General features: G+C 29.8%; 1 pseudogene; it reads left to right on the top strand.

Annotated features, from left to right (window-relative positions):
* Positions 1-659: 659 nt before the first annotated feature.
* On the top strand, positions 660-2182 carry LOC145130259 (transcription factor bHLH35-like; annotated as a pseudogene).
* Positions 2183-9157: the final 6975 nt, after the last annotated feature.

Here is a 9157-nt window from a genome sequence, read left to right on the forward strand (position 1 = left end):
GCAAAAACTCCGCATGTATACTAAGATTTCAAATAAAATAGTTCGTTTTTTATATTAAATAATGCTCTTAAAAGTAGATATGCAAATGGAAATGATATTTGATATTTTGATGTATATTTATTATAAAAAATATTTTTTTAGATATTTATAATTAGTTTTACATTTAATATATTTAAATATTTTTTAAGTGATTTAAAAAATAGTTTATTTTTAAATTTATTTGATATTTAGATATAGGGTTTGCATTTAACATCATATATAAATTCACAATTTACATATATTATATTGATGATTAAAAAAGTCAATCATGTTAATTAATTTAAAAACCACTTAGTAAATTTTCAATTATTATAAAAAAAATAGATGTTTTTTTAACTAATTTTACATTTAAAGCATTTAAAGTTTTTTCTATTTTAAAAAATATATTTTTTAAATTTATTTAATATTTTGATTTGGATTTTGCATTTAACATCATACTCTCTCCGTTCCAAAATTATTGTCCACAGACAAAAAAAAACATACAAATAAAGGAAACATTAATTAACACCAACTTTATTAAATGAAATGACAATCGTATTTTTTTGTTGCATTTAATTCAATCATTTGTTGTATTTAATTTTATGGTAGGTTAACTAATAATTAGGGGTATTTTGGTAAAAATGATATTTGTTTTTAGAAGTAGGCTTTATTTTGGGACAAACCAAAATGAAAACATGGACTAGTAATATGAGACGAAGGGAGTATTTAAGTTAACAAATTAAATATTATATTTATAATTCAAAAAGTCTAACATTAATATGTCAATAACATATTTAAGTTTACAAATAAAATATAATGGATTGAAAAAAAAGTGGTAGATGAGTTTCAAATCAATATGATAAAACAAAAATAAATACTTCTATAATATATATATATATATATATATATATATATATATATATATATATATATATATATATATATATATATATATATATAGAGAGAGAGAGAGAGCTAGGTTCATTTGTTTAAACTAAGTATTGTGTTATCGTATGCATAAATGTGGGCCAATCAAAATTAAATAATTAAATAAATAAATAAGGTTAATTTAGTCATTTGTTTAATAACTTCCAAAAATAATCCCTATAATCATGGTATCTCTCCAGTTTAAATCTCCTTCTCCTCTTTATCTAAAAACTGCTTTCTGAAAACCCTAAATTGAACAAATCGACACCCCCACCCTTGTCCCTCCAGCCGTCATTTCCCCTTTATTCCAGTCTGCATCAAGTTCCAATTCCGGCTCGGAGTCGGACGACGAAGCTCAAGCTGCTCTCGAATTACAAACCCTAGAAACGGAGCTCTCGACAAGGAGCAGCGAAGCAGCGGCGCAGGTGAGTATAAAAACTATTGGGAGACCAATATGTTTCTCCAAACCGAAAAATTCGATAGGTAATCATACTAATTAACTAATCATATGATCCTCTCCTTTTCTCTTTGTTGTTTAAACCTGAATCCATCGTTTTCTTCTGCAATTTCTGAAATACAGTTGGGGCGGATTGGAGGAAACATTTTTCGGCTACTGTGATTCAAGTTCGCCGGATGGAACTCAGTCGTCGGCGGCCTCCAAGGGAGGATTATTCAAGAGGAGATAATGAAACTAGAGTCTCAAAAATCAGAATCTAGGGTTTACGATTTTGATCAGGACACATTGTTCATGTCAACGGAAAAATCAAAGAAGAAAAGGATTCAGCAATCTCTAGATACAAGTGATTCAAGGGCCTTTCCGATTGAAATTATTGAAGTAAGTCAAAGTCTTGAACTGTTTGTACATTCTCTCATGATTTTATCTCAAATTGATGATTGTGTTAAACTGTTAATTAACAGTTAAAAGTGTCATACGTGGGAGAGAAGATAGCATTCGTGAGTTTGAAATGCAGGAAAAGAAGAGACACGATGGTCAAGATTTGTGAGGTTTTTGAATCTTTGAAGCTCAATGTTGTCACTGCCAACATCACTGCTTTTCCTGAGACCCTTATCAAGACACTCTTCATTCAGGTTTGCACTAGAAAACATACACTTCGGTGATGTGTTCTTGACTGAAAACGAAGAAGAGAAGGAATGCAGGGGTGATTTTTCTTTTGTATTAAATATTGATTGTGAATCGATGCAGAAAAAAATAGAGAATGGAAGAGTGTTTATGTAGATGATTCAATGGATGATATTGGTGAGATTCCAATTCTATTGGAATGGAATCACGAATTCCAATTCTATTGGAATGGAAAGACGAATTCCAATTCTGTTGGAATCACAGATGTTGATGCTTGAAGAACAGACCACAAAATTGAAACGAACCACATTATTCTTTTAGAATGTATTAGTCGTTGTTAGATTTTGATGTTTTCTTTCCCGTTTTGATTGTTTTTTAGTTTTATTCATTAACAATAAATGTAATTCTTAACAATTGTTACCCGTATTCTATAAGAAATAATGTGTTTTTTGTTTTTATTCTTCAATTGATTATTCAAGGATTTGTTATTCTACAAGAAGTTTTTAAATTCATGATCAAGAAATAGGTTCAAGAATATTTTTATTATTTATGCTTCAAGAATATTTTTATTATTTATGCTTCAAGAATATTTTTATTTTTGAATATACTCATAAACATATTCTGTCAGAATGTCCGAATTAAAAAAATTATAATACGTAAAATCGGATTTTTAAAATTAATAGAATCTATGATCCCTTAAAAAATGCAATTTTCCTTTATTAAATCTATATTAATTGACTAAATTACCCTTGTAATTAATTAAGATGATATTTTCAATTATATTTAATTCAATAATATATAACACAATAATTACTTTGAATAGAATAACCTAGGCCTATATATATATATATATATATATATATATATATATATATATATATATATATATATATATATATATATAGAAAATGGTTGAGAAGGGTAACAATCTTTTCGGTTTGCTTAAAACACATCATTGATTTTTTTTTTCTTGTTCATTATATCATCAAACTTGTTGAAGTGTTCAAAAAACATCAATATCACATAGGCCATGTTTTCCATAAAAAATCATTTTTGACTTTTTACATTAAACTCTCTCTCTCTCTCTCTTTCTCTCTCTCTCTCTCTCTCTCTCTCTCTCTCTATATATATATATATATATATATATATATAAGCATGTTCAAATGAGAACAATTCTTAATTTGAGAACAATCGAGAACAAATCCGGATTCTATATATTTGTTATACAATTAAAAATGATCCTGCTCACCCACCCCACCCACCACCCCATATTATATGGAACTTTCTCTCTCTTTCTCTCTCTCTCTCTCTCTCTCTAAAGTCATATGGACCACCATCGGCCGCCACCGAAAACCACCGGACTACCATCAGAAACCATCATATCGTCGCCGGAAACCACTAGGTAGCCGCTGGAAACCACCAAATCGCCGTCGGAAACCACCAACTCTAGATTTTTTCGTTCGCCACCTCCCTCCGCCTCTACTCCTCTTATAATCAGAAACCACCACCTCCACCTTCTTCTACGGAGAAATGTTGTGGCAACCTCCTAAAAATCTTCCTCAGTTTCTCGTCTCATCTTCTTAAACCTTCTCTTTTCGTCACTCTTCCCTCCTGAACGACCGTAATGAAGCACCGCCATAAACCATTGCTCTGAGCCACGATTTGGTTTGTCGGAGAAGCTAAAGTGGATCTGGTTTCACCAGATCTGAAGCAGATGTACTTCAGCAACCATGAAATCTGCTGCCCTCAACCATTAAATCTAGGGCAAAACCAGATCTAGAGCAACCACATCTAATTTCGTTTCGTGATCTGTTTGCTTGTCAATATCGGTTCGTAATCAAAGTTTTTTCAAGCTTCTTTGAGATATCATCAAATAGATTAATTGAGTCACTTTTCATCTTATTAAGAGATAGAAGAAGGGTTACTTAGGGTTTGATAAGCAGTTAGGGAAGGAAATGGATTTGTCTTCGTGTTTAAAATTAAGGAAGGGGGAGCAATTCTCCCTATGCATCGACACCAACACCAGATTATGTATAAAATTGGGGAATGCAGGTGGTTTAGATGGGAGACTTAGTGATCCATGAATGTACTCCTATGCTTAACGCCTTGTACATTAGCAGTTTCTACCAATTCTCCCAAATAAGGTGAAGGCTCAACAAAGTGATAATGTAAGGCCCCACTATAATCTTTTTTTTTAATTCTCAACTTTTTACTTTTGGCTTTGTGAAATCTATTTATTTAATTGGGGTTGAAAATTTTTAAAAAATTTACCAACTCACAAATTTAACAATCGGCCGATAGCTATTATTTATCTTTAATACTTGTTAAGAGATATGTTTTCATAATGCGAAATATAATTACTTTTTATTTTAATTATGATTATGAATTAGAGTTTAACTAATATAAAAAAATTGATATTTTATTATCAATTATTGAGTTATTGAATTATTGAATGAATGAATATTGTTATATTGATATTTACAATAGGATACCTACTAATTATAACTAATGTGTATATCATTTAATTTTCTTTCGATAGATTAAAAAGAGAACAATATGATTTCTGACTATTTATATTTAATCGTGATTAATATATAAAATAAAAAACTATAAAAAATCAAAAATAACTCGTAATTTTTAAAATAATATCATATTGATATTAATAACCATTTATAGATAATTAAAATTATAAATTTTAATATATTAAAAAACCAATAAAAATAGCATTTTAAAATAGATGGTCAACATTCGTTACGGAATCGAGACGCGAAAACAGATTAATCACATGTCTATGACGTGGTTCAATTACATGTGAATAATTTACTTAAATGTGATTAAATACATGCAATTACATTGATTAAATATACAACATCAATAATCGTATGTGATTAAATACATATAATAACATGTGATTAAATTCATGAGACCAACTATTGAATCGAAAATGTTAAAATAAATATTGTCTACGTAAATCATATATGATTAAATACATATAATCACATGTGGTTATATAGAAAAAAATTGTTTTAGATTGGATTGTTAATATGTGTAAAAATTATATTTAGTTGAATCGAATGGGTGTAAGAAAGAAAAAAAATAGTTTTTTTTAGTATATATTAGATTGAATCTACTTCTTGATAAATAATTTCAAAATACATGAGAAAACTTATTCGATCGTCAAAAAGAATCTTGTTCTAATTAATCATATGTGATTATATATATCTAATCTCATATGATTTATATGGTCACAATTCGTTTTCACGTTCTCGTGTATTTAATCAAATATGATTCGTATGGACAAAAAAGAATTTTGTCCATATAAATCATATGTGATTAGATATGAAAAAAACTTTTCCACGCAAATCATATGTGACTAACTACATATAATCACATGTGATTAAATACAAAAGACAACTACAGAATCATATGTGATTAGATACATATAATCATATGTGATTATATATATATATATATATATATATATATATCTAATCACATGTGATTTATGTGGACAAAATTCATTTTCGTGCTATTGATTCAATAGTTGTTCTTTAGCAGCTTTAATCATATGTGATTAAATACATTTAATCACATTTGATAAATACACGAGAACAACTATTGAATCAATAGCACGAAAATGAATAATGTACACAAAAGGCATATGTGATTAATGGAGTATAAAATAGCATTTATTTTCGTAATTCAAGTTCTTTACACGTAAAGTTTATATGTTAAAATATGTTTTTTTATAAATAAATTCTCATGAGAAAGTAAATTTAATTAATCACATATATATTTAACCATACGGGATTATATATATTTATATAATCACATGTGATTAAATTAATGAGAAAAATTATTGAATTGAAAACGTGAAAACAAATTTATCCATATAAATCATATATGATTACCTACCACCACCTACAACCACTATAAACCAACTATCACCCACAACCCTCATCACCTACGACCCACCACCACCACCCGCCACAACTATACCCGCCCACCACCACCACACCCCCACCACCACCAAGCATCGCCACCATACGACCACCACCACTACCTACAACCACTAACATTATATGTGATTAAATACATATAATTACATAAATCATGTGTGATTATATGTATTATTTATATGTATTTAATCACATAAATCATATGTGATTAAATACATATAATCACGTGTGATTATATGTATCTAATCAGATATGATTTATATAAACAAGATTCGTTAAAACAAATATTTTCCAAATAAATCATATATGATTAAATACATATAATCACATGTGATTAAACTCAATACCTACCACCACCACCCTCCACCGTCACCCACCCCGCCTACCACTCATCACCCACCACCTATCACTACTCACCACTACCCACCACCCTTTTATTCATATTTGATTCAATATTTATTCTCGTGTATATAATTAAATGTGATTATATATGTATTTCATCACATATGATTTATATTGAGAAAATATATTTTTGTCCATATAAATCATATGTGATTAGATACATATAATCACATGCGATTAAATACAAGAGAAAATTTATTGAATTGAAAGAGAAAAAAATAAATCTTGCCCAAATAATGATATGTGATTTGATACATATAATCAAATGTAATTACATATGATTTATGTGCCTAAGATTATTTTTCGTGTTCTCGATTCGATAATTGTTTTTTTCCACTTTAATCATATGTGATTAAATACATTTAATCAGATGTGATTATATGTTTCTAATCACATGTGATTTTATTTGGAAAAAACAAATCTTATCTATTTAAATCATATATGATTAGATACATACAATCACATGTAATTATATACACGATAACAAATATTGAACCAAGAACGCAAAAACAAATTTTTATCCAAATTAATCATATGTGATTAAATACATATAATCACATGTGATTATATGAATCTAATCACATATGATTTATGTGGACATAATTCATTTTTGCTTTGTCAATTCAATAGTTGTTCTCATGTATTTTATCACATGTGATTATATGTATAATCCTATGTGATTATGTACATGAGCACAACTATTGAATCGAGAAGGAAAAAATGAATCTTGTCCACCTCAAATCATATGTGATTATATACATATAAACACATGTGATTAATTACACAAAAGCAATTATTCAGTCGAAACCGCAAAAATAAATATTGTCCACATAAATCATATCTGATTAAATACATATAATCACATGTGATTATATGTATCCAATATTATATGATTTATATGGATGAGATTTATTGTCACATTCTCGATTCAATAATTGTTCTTTGTCCACTGTAATCATATGTGATTAAATACACATAATCATATGTGATTATATGTATCTAATCACATATGATTTATACGAACAAAAAATAATGATGTCTATATAAATAATATGTGATTAGATACATATAATCACATATGATTATATACACAAGAGCAACTATTGAATCGAGAACGCAATGATAAATATTGTCAACATATATCATATGTGATTAAATGCATATAATCACATGTGATTATATGTATCTAATCACATAGAATTTATGTGGAAAATATTTATGTTCGCATTCTCGATTCAGTTGTTGTTCTGTGTGCTTAATTACATGAGGTTATATGTATCTAATTAGATATGATTTTTATGGACAATATCAATTTTCACATTCTTGTTCAATAGTTGTTCTTGTACATTTAGTCACATATGATTTCTGTACACAAGATTCATTTTCGCGTTTTTGATTAAATAGTTTTTCTTTTTCCACATTAATCATATGTGATTAATACATACAATCACATATGATTAAATACACAAGAAAAAATATTGACTCATGAATATTATCAATATAAATCATATGTGATTTGATACATATAATCACATATGATTAAGTACATGAGTACAACTATTAAATTGAGAAAGAAATAATGAATCTTGTCTACATAAATCATATGTGATTAAATACATATAATCACATGTGATTAAATATATTAGAACAATTATTGAATCGACGCAAGAATAAATATTTTCCATACGAATCATATATGATTATATATATATAATCATATGTGATTAAATACACAAGAACAACTATTGAATCAACACGTGAAAAAGAATATTGTCCATGTAAATCATATGTGATTAAATACATATAATCACATGTGATTTAATACACGATGGGTGGTGGTGGGTGGTTGCAAGTGGTGGTGATAGTGATGGGTGGTGGTGGGTGGTTGCAAGTGGTGGTGATAGTGATGGGTTGTGGTTTTGGTGGGTGGTGGTGGTTGTGGTGGGTAGGTGGGTGGTGGTGGTGGCGGGTGGTGGGTAGTGATGGGTGGTGGGTGGTGGTTGGTGGTGGTGGGTAGTGATGGGTGGTGGTGGCGGGTGGTGGTGGTGGTGGGTGGTGGTGGTGGTGGTGGTTGTGGTGGGGGGTAGCGGGTGGTGGTGGGTGGTGGGTAGTGATGGGTGGTGGGTAGTGGTTGGTGGTGGTGGGTAGTGATGGGTGGTGGGTTGTTAGATGCATTTCATGCATTCATTTTGTAGTTTTAATCCATAAAAGTACGTTGCATTTAGGTTTAAACTCATGCATTTTGCATATTTTTCGGGATTTTTCATGATGCAATTCCATTCACACACTTTTGTAATATTTCAGGGACTTTTGAAGGTAGGATCTTAGTTGAGGTGATGAATAAGGGATATGGACGAAGTTTCGGGGCTATTGGAGCATCGAGGAGGAAGTTATGAAGAAAATGAAGATTTTGGCTTTACAGGAGTTTACACGGCCGTGTACATGTAAACCTTGAGTTTACACGGGCCGTGTAAACGCATACTCTTTGGCAACGTACTTCGAAGACCTGGCCGATTTGAGCATTCTACTTTTTTGTATTTACACGGCCGTGTAAATGGTCAGTTATAGTTTACACGGGCCGTGTAAACGTGGTCGCCAGTTTAAATCAGTTTTCTCCTTTCTAAAAGGAGGTAACCGGTTCCAGAAGAAGGGGGTCGTATTTTGGGAGTCCTAGGAGGCAATTTTGGGAGCTTGAAGAAGACAATTGTTTCTTGAAAACACTTGGATTTCATTTTGATTTCAATTTGTAAGATTTAACTCTTAATTTCTA

This window comes from Lactuca virosa, chromosome 8 (assembly GCF_052849685.1).
Source record: "Lactuca virosa cultivar CGN04683 chromosome 8, Lactuca_virosa_CGN04683_v6, whole genome shotgun sequence".
Taxonomy (NCBI): domain Eukaryota; kingdom Viridiplantae; phylum Streptophyta; class Magnoliopsida; order Asterales; family Asteraceae; genus Lactuca; species Lactuca virosa.